Source organism: Corvus kubaryi, unplaced genomic scaffold, assembly GCF_017639235.1.
Source record: "Corvus kubaryi isolate FWS band 111438036 unplaced genomic scaffold, C.kubaryi_AGA036_p1.0 133, whole genome shotgun sequence".
NCBI classification, from domain to species: Eukaryota; Metazoa; Chordata; class Aves; order Passeriformes; family Corvidae; genus Corvus; species Corvus kubaryi.
Window position 1 is genome coordinate 25,238,053 of NW_024580667.1, and position 8,222 is coordinate 25,246,274.

At 37.9% G+C, this 8,222-nt stretch overlaps 1 long non-coding RNA gene across 3 annotated transcripts in view; it reads right to left on the bottom strand.

Moving 5' to 3' along the window:
- The window catches only part of LOC121670089, a 173,920-nt gene that overhangs the window by 134,653 nt on the left and 31,045 nt on the right, over positions 1-8,222 (bottom strand). The window lies entirely within an intron of this gene.

Consider the following 8,222-nt stretch of genomic DNA (forward strand, 5'->3'; position numbering starts at 1 on the left):
AGAAAACAGTAGATCTGATACCCCAGACCACCAGGTACACTATTTCTTAAAAGACATTAGGTTAAAAAAGCTGTTAGCCAATTATACCAAAAACTGGAAATGTCACAAAAGCCAACGAAATCTCCCTGGTAACATTCAGAAATAATATGCTTTGGATCATACTGTATATTAAATGACAACTGTCAATTTAAAAAAGAAGTCCTCCAAAATCTTTGATGTATGACAATTTAGAAGTTGAAACACACTGTTCTTACCATTTAATATCTTTGAGATAAAAAGCTTTTGACATGTTAACTAATGTGAAGGAATAAGTGCTCCTCTCATTTCCCTAACACAGTACTGGACTGCACTGAGTATCTTTTTGTGATAAGTGTCATAAGAAGCAAGGTGGTATGCAACCATTTTATTTAGTTAAGTATATGCACTTATATTACATTACATAACAATAGAGACAGGTGAAATTTTTCTATCCTAAATATTGTTCTTTGGTACAGGCAGTATTTATTTCAGTTAAAATGGGCATTTGAACAGGCACTGATTGTCAATATTATCTAATCCACTCTTCTGTCTGGGGCTGCAGTAGAGCATGATTCAGAGGAAGCTGTCAAAGGTCTTTGAACTGCATGTTAGCTGTCTTTTTATTGTTCTGTTTGTTTTCTCCACAAAATGGAAATCATCTCTTAAGGCACCTGGACTAGGTGGCTCCCAAGTAACTGTGGGAATCTCCCTGGGACAGTGCTGGGAGGCAATGCTGGGCAGGTCACTTCAGCCAGGCTCCCAGAGTCACTGATCTTGCAGGATGCTTCCTCCTACCCCAGGAGTGCATCTCAGCAGTTAATGCAGTGGCTCAAATCTGTGTGCCTTCTACAGAGTCCCAATTGGAAGCCTCCCATTTTCAGGAGAATCTGAAGTTGAATCCTATCAGGTATAAACTCTTCTCCTGCCACTGAGGAAATGGAGCTCAGTAATGACACTCAGATAAGCCTGACCCTGGGTAAAAGGAGGTGTTAGAAAGTCTAAGCCACAGGTGATCAAATAATACAAAAGTGATCCAGCAAGGACATTTAAGGTATGAATTCTGAGTTGTCTAAATAAACACCCTTTAAAAGTGGAGATTATGTAGCTAAATAAATAGGAAGCTTCTAGGTATGTTGGCTGACTTTAATGAATTGTGAGTGTGTGTGCTAATTGTTAGGCACAGCATGGATGCGGTTTTGTGGTCCTGAAAATATGACGCTGAAAGTCTACACTGCTTAGTGGTTGGCAGACTATGTTTGAAGGTGATTCAAGACAAATCTGCGCCCCAAAAAAAGGAAAAGTCATAAGTAGTGTAGACCTCACCATGTAACACTGGGCTCTGGGGAAAAGATTTGCTTCTGAACCTCTTTTAGTTACTGGTATAGACACAGACCAGGAACACTGCTGTATATTGCTTCAGATCACCTCCAGACATTTCTCAACTATTTTGCTGAAAAGCAAACCACAAGTTAACCATACCACAACTGGGAACCTTTATGGGCAAAATCAGTAAGTCTTTATACTTATGCTGTATTCACCAGAATAAAATGAAATAGCAGATGAAAGGATGGTAGCGCAGTTGTGAGGAAGGTAATAAACATGACTGTCTGGGAAATCTTTCTGACCCCAAAAGAAAGAGCAAAAGACAGAGAACACTCTTGTTGAAACTTTGGCTGCACAGTATGTTTGAAGATGAAGGTTTTGCTTTTGTGGAACACGGGCATTGGGACGTCATTCTGCTAGACCAGTGAGCTGCACTGACCAAGGGGGATCCAGCTCACGGGCGGGGTAGATACCCTGGTAGATACCCTGGATACTTTGGTTGGAGTAGATGTATGATACGAAATGGCATAACTAATTGAAGATTTTGTGTTGACAAATGTAATATGGACCTAAGCTTTGTATACCCCATTAGAACCCATAAAACACGGGAAATTAATATAAGCGTCTGGAGGAACCAAGCAGAAATGTATGACAAACACAGCTATAAACAGGATGGCATTCTTAATTTTTGCCAAAGAAAATAATCTACATATATTGCAGAACTTTCAGAAAGTTGAAGGCAAAAAATTGCTCAGTATGATATTGAATGTGCCAACTTTATAAACATTTATAGGTTGAATCTGATAAAGTAAAATTATACGTTTAGGTATGTTTTATGGATAATTGATTTTTTGTTCTTTGGTAATGAATATATTTAATTTCAGGTAAATAAGAACAGGTGCATTTTTTCTTTATATTTTCAGAATATAAAAGTACAACGTTTTAGACAGCATTTGGATTTGCTCTTAATAGCCAAATATGTATCTTGGTACTTAGAAAATGTGGTGAAACTTCAGAATTTATTCAGTAAAATCACTTTTATCTCAGTGCTTGCACCATTTTCTATGAGACAAGAGAACAGGAACCTTATTTGCAGTCAAGAAGAGGGAGATCTAAGCTTTCCTTCCCCAGCTCATGGGTAACTGATATATATACATATATATGTATATGTTAAAGAAAGCAGACTCATTTATGGTTTTGGCATGACATTTAGATCCTGCCATACCTGGTTGCCTTACAGCTGTTGATCCAGTTCATCCCAAATTCTGCAATACTTTTACGTGCATCAAAATGAATGTCTTTAGGCGACTTAATCATTCAAGGTAAAAAAAAGTTCAGGCCTACTGGTATCGTGTAAAGCTAATGAAGATGATTCCCCATTAGTAATCAAAGAGGGTGTTGAACAACAAATACAAGTGATTAACATTCTGAAATCTGCAGTACTAGATAACCAGCATTTAAGAATACCTATGAGCAGCTGGAGAAATGTTCAGCACACTGGTGATAATTCTGGACAAGTCCTAACATATAAGAATTGCTATAGAAGGTGACGAGACAATATTACTTGTCAGACCCCTTTCCCTGCTGCTACTCTTATGCAAAACAATGCAAAGCTAACATGGGATGCTTCTCCTCTGATTTCACAAGAACTAGTACCAGAGGAATAATTGCAAATGTTTGTCAACAACCCAGAAGTGAGCATAAAATTACCCCTGGAAGAATTTATGGATAAGTCAGTGATAAAAAACAAAGAGAACTCTGTGGAGGTAGAAAAGAATGCTTAGTAAACTAAGTTATTAGAAATAGGATACTTTTGATACAGTCCAATCCTTAGTTACATTTCTAGAAGTGAGGATGAAAACCACAGAATGACTGAAAACAGTGGCTTAAAGTACATAGAAATCATGTAGCAACCAAATTCATTCATAAGCAACCAAACAATAGCTCAGAATGGGATGATGTAGAAAATCCCCAGCATGATTTCTGAACGGTCACTGAGGGAGCAGGAGAGTTGATCTTTCTGTTGTAATTTGGGGAGGACAATGCTGGAGCATTGCATCAAATCTGCAGTCCTCACTTTCTGAAAGACTCAATGAAGCTACTGGAAACAGTAGACAGGATACACAGAAATGTTTCAAAAATGGGAAAAAATGCCTTCTGTTGAGAAATTTGGATCTTTCTGTTTATGAAGCAGAAGATTGAGAGGTGACTTGCTTATGGCATATATACCTTCTCAGGCAGAAAATAATGGATATGAAAGGACTCTGTAATCTAGTGGAGGGAGGCATAATAAGAACCAAAGGCTGGAGCCTGAAGCCAGATGAATTCAAATTGGAAATAAGGCACACACTTTTAATGTTGATAGCTATTAGCTATCAGAACACATTATAGAGGGAAGTGGTGGATTTTCCATCTCCTGAGATCTTCAAATCAAGATTAGATAACTCTCAGGAAGATATACTTTAGCTGCAGAGAAACTATTTGGCTCAAGGTAGGGAAAACTGTGTGAAAGATAAGTGCCTGTGATCAAGAAGAAGAGTTCCTCTTTGCTTCTTGCACTATGAAATTTTTGAAAACCTGCAGTATGTAGCTGGGAGTTAATCTGAGTCTTCCACCCCAGATTTAGTCCAATCAGATTACTGGTGCATTGAAGCGAAATTCATACCCCATCCCTCACTCTTTTATATTCCTTTGCAGGGTTTACCCAGAGGGAAGTCAGATTTATTGCTGTTTGCTTTCCTTCAGTATGCTGCTAAGGCAATGCTGCTACATGTTAGAGAAATTAATGGAAAAGATCTGCAACCACTGTTTAGACTTTCATTCACGCTTCATTTCCAGAGGAGCTCAAAAGAGTTATCACTGTCTCTGGCATGTACATATAGGATTGTAGCATGGCAAAACGCAGAAATGTTGTGTTAACTATAACACCTATTAACTTTATTAATCATATGACTTTGTATTTGCAGTCTTCACTCCCAAGCCACTGCAATTACTGGAAAATCTTTGCTTCGTATGTGAGCAAAGGCATCAAAGAGAACAGTTTTGTAATCTGTGGCATCCACAGATAGGTACAGAGAAGTTGGAAATTCATTATTATGTTAAACGACATCCTTTGTTAAAGGGTGCTGTGTAGTCCAGGTAGGGGAAAAAACAGGGAAATATTTTGTCTCATCCTGGTCTTCTATATCAGAAAACTAGTGTAAATAATTTGGTTGCAGGGCTTGTATTTCAAAAGACCACAGACTAGTGATGACACTAACAAGAAAAGTGAGCAGTACTGCAGAATCTCACAGTTTTGGTAATATGGCATGCACTTGTTTATCTCAGATTTTGGCTTGAAATTGCTGGCTTCAAGACTGATTTTGTGATGGTGAGGGGAATAGAAAAAGGATGTGTAAGGCAATGTAGGTAGGAAAATTGAAGATAAAAAGATTGGTTTAACAGAGAAAAAAGGGAGAACAAAAAGTCATCATATATTTGGAAACAAATAAAATGAACAGGTTTATGAATAATAACTCTATGAACTCTTAAGGCATAAGTAATTTTGTTTAACTTGAGCTGTCAATGTCTGAAGTTGTCACCATAGATTCCCTCTAATGCCAATGGAGAGAAAGAGATGCTTTTAAAACATGATTCAGCTAACCTATTTTAGCCATCTACTTCAGGATGAGATGAATCATACCCTAAAAGTGCCCATTTCTCTCCACTGATTATGGAAAGAATCCAAGGTGACAACTTCAGAAGCAGATGTCTCAGTTATAGATTTTTGTACTTTGTTGAATGAATCCCACTATTAGGGCCTGTAGATTCTGACATAGCGTGACTTTTTTCCATAATTTCTTATTGAAAAAACAGCTAGTATGGAAAAAGAGAGGAGATGCACATACATTTGTATTGGGTGCAATTTACTGTAGAATGGCTGGAAAATTGACATTATGTGTGTCAAGTGTTGACATTTTGATGAAAAAAATCAACCCTCAAAATAATTCACTTGAGAGAGAAAATATTTCTCTGTGGAAATACTGACATGTGGCCTCATGTCAGTGACAGGTCAGTACTTCAGGCTTCCAACCTTCTCTATAGGACGGTGCTTCTGCCTGGACTACATATTCCAGGATTCATCCTGATTCCTTCTGCTGGTCATCCTGGTTGTGCTGCTTGGGATGCTCATTTTAATGATACATCACAAGAGATAAATCCAGCTAAGCAGCCAGAACCACGCAGGAGAGATTGGAAGCACGAAGTAGTGAATTTACAAGTTCTGCAAGGTGGCACACTTTTAACTGAAGTACGTAGAGTTCTGATACAATGATACCAAGTTAATGTCTTAAACAAGCACATGGCATTTTTTAAAAAGAAATAAATTGGTTTAGAATCAATAACCTGACTTCTCAACATCCAGAGTGACTATTCAGTCTTAAAAGAAAGCTGAATTATGGTTGTACACTTATTCCTTTTTTTGCTACTGTATTTCAAGGCTCTGTATAAAATTCTAAGTCCCCTTTGATAGACTTATGGTCATATTCTACATTTTTGTGTTCCTGTTCCCTTTCCCTTTTCCTTCTCTTTTCCCTTTCCCTTCCTGTTATTTTTTTGTGCTTCTTCTCTCAGCCTTTTATTTTCTCCCTTTCTCTCTTGTTGAGGAACTGTGCATGGTGCTAATAAACTTACTATTCCTTTTACCAATGTGTACTTAGTAAAGAGTACTTCCCAGTACAGAGAAGAGCACAGAAAACCACAAACAAATTAGATCTGTTTGACAGGTTATCAAATCAAACTTAAGTGCAAAGATATGCATAAGTTAAGTTCAGAAATATCTTTGAAGATAAATCTTATGCATAACATTTCTAGAGATAACATCATGTTCAACTTACAGAGGCTGCATTACTCATGTGCATAAAATAGTAACCTTCGTGAATGGTTGAAACAAGTTTTCCTCTTCAAGAAGCCAGAGATTATGACTCCTGATTCCAGCTGGAGGGAATTGAAAGGTAGAAAACTTAATTTCAGTGTTTCTTTTAAAAGAAAATCTCCCTTTTGAAAAGAAGAGCAAAGGCTGAACAGCCTCTGAGGTTTTGAGTTTCCTTCAGAGAGCTCTGCTGATGTTCCATTATTTGACAATAAAACTTAGGTGGAGAAATAGGCTGCTCTTAGTTTTATTTGGAATTTAAAGTCAACTGCTTATAACAGTATATGCTATGATGCAAATAAAAAATATACTTTAATGATACACGCTACACACAACCAAAAGCTCTAATGACATAGTCAAGAACTCAAAAAAATTTGCCTTTTAAATATGCATAATGTTTTGCATTTGATTATGTATTCACATATTATTTATTTTCACAGATGTCACCTTGCATTTTCCCAAACCTTGATGCCCTCTAAATTCCAATCTGCCACAGCTTTCTCAGTTCAATGTCTTCCTCACAGGTGGTCCTTTAACCCAGCTCCATTTTGACTCACTGTCCTTTGTCAATTCAGCATGAGATTCACTGTCCACAGTAAAAGTGTGATCTCAGAATTTTCAGTTGGGCTTAGACATCCTTAAGCTGTCCTGATCTCTGTTCTACCCATGAAGATCCCCATCTGGCTTTTTTTTTACACCTTTTCTGTGCTGGTTTTACTGGCTATGCCCGTTGCCTGCCTCCCTATCTCAGAAAGTAAAGGCTTCCTATTTCCTAAATATCCACCCTAGTTTACTGCTCAGTGGGAAGTGTATGTGTGTGGTATGTTGAGGGAATGATTATTCTCCTGTATGTGGCTGAATCCAGATACTGTGTTCAGTTTTAGGAACCCAAAGCAAGAAAGACATAAATCAGTATAATCCAAGGGCTAACAGCCCCTACAAAGAATGAACATCTGTGGCGGCTGGGTTTTGTTCAGCCTGGAGAGGTGGCTGCAGGGTGACCTCACAGCCACCTTTCAACATTTATGAGTAGGCTCCTCAGATGGCAGAGATAAGTCTATCACTGAGGTGCATGGCTAGAGAACAAGAGATAATGGCCTTAGCTGGACAGGGAGAGGTTCTGACTGGATGTAAGAAAAAACGTTTTTAACTGAAGATAATAAAGTACTAGAGTAGGTTGCCCAGAAAGGTCATGGAATCCAACCTTAGAGGTTTTCAAGACCTGACAAGACAAAGTCCTGAGCAGCCTGGCTTCTGAATTTGATGTTGAACTTGTTCTTAGTAGAAGGTTGAACCAGAGACCTCCTGAAGACCCTTTCAACCTACATGAGTCTGTAATACTGTGAAACCTCTGTTGAAAATATTTTCCCAAAAGTTCCTCACTTGTCCAAGCTAGAATGGGTTTGGATTTATATCAGTCCTGTGAATCCTTTTAAAACTTCAAGCCTTTGCTCTCAGGCACAGAATACTTGGAACTCTTCAAAGGAAAGACTGCCAGAATTTTTTCAGTATATACTAAACAAGGCTATCTCCCTGGACTCTTTGTTGGATACTACTGAGTAGTTTTGTCTAGAATATTTGAAGAAAGAAAAAATGAAGTCTGAGGCAAGGTGAATGTAGAAAAGAAGTCTGAGTCTCAGACTCTTGCTGGTCTACCAATAGTGCTACCAAAGTTGCTGCTAATCCATCATGACTACAGTGAAAGCTCAGCTCCCCATACCACCAGCTAAACATCACAGGTTGAAAACCAGGCAATTTTCCAGATACTAATTCTTTTTTAGTGGGAATTCCTTGCTTTGGCAAATAAAAAGGTAAACCAGAATAAAGCCTATTTTATCATCTGTTTTTAATGCACTTTATTGTGTTTAAGTTGAGTTGTATGGAATTAATAATTCAGTGTATTGGCCAGTTTAAAAAAATTATGCCTGGTATCAGCTGTAATGTTATAACAGTATTTTTCCCCTCCCTCCAT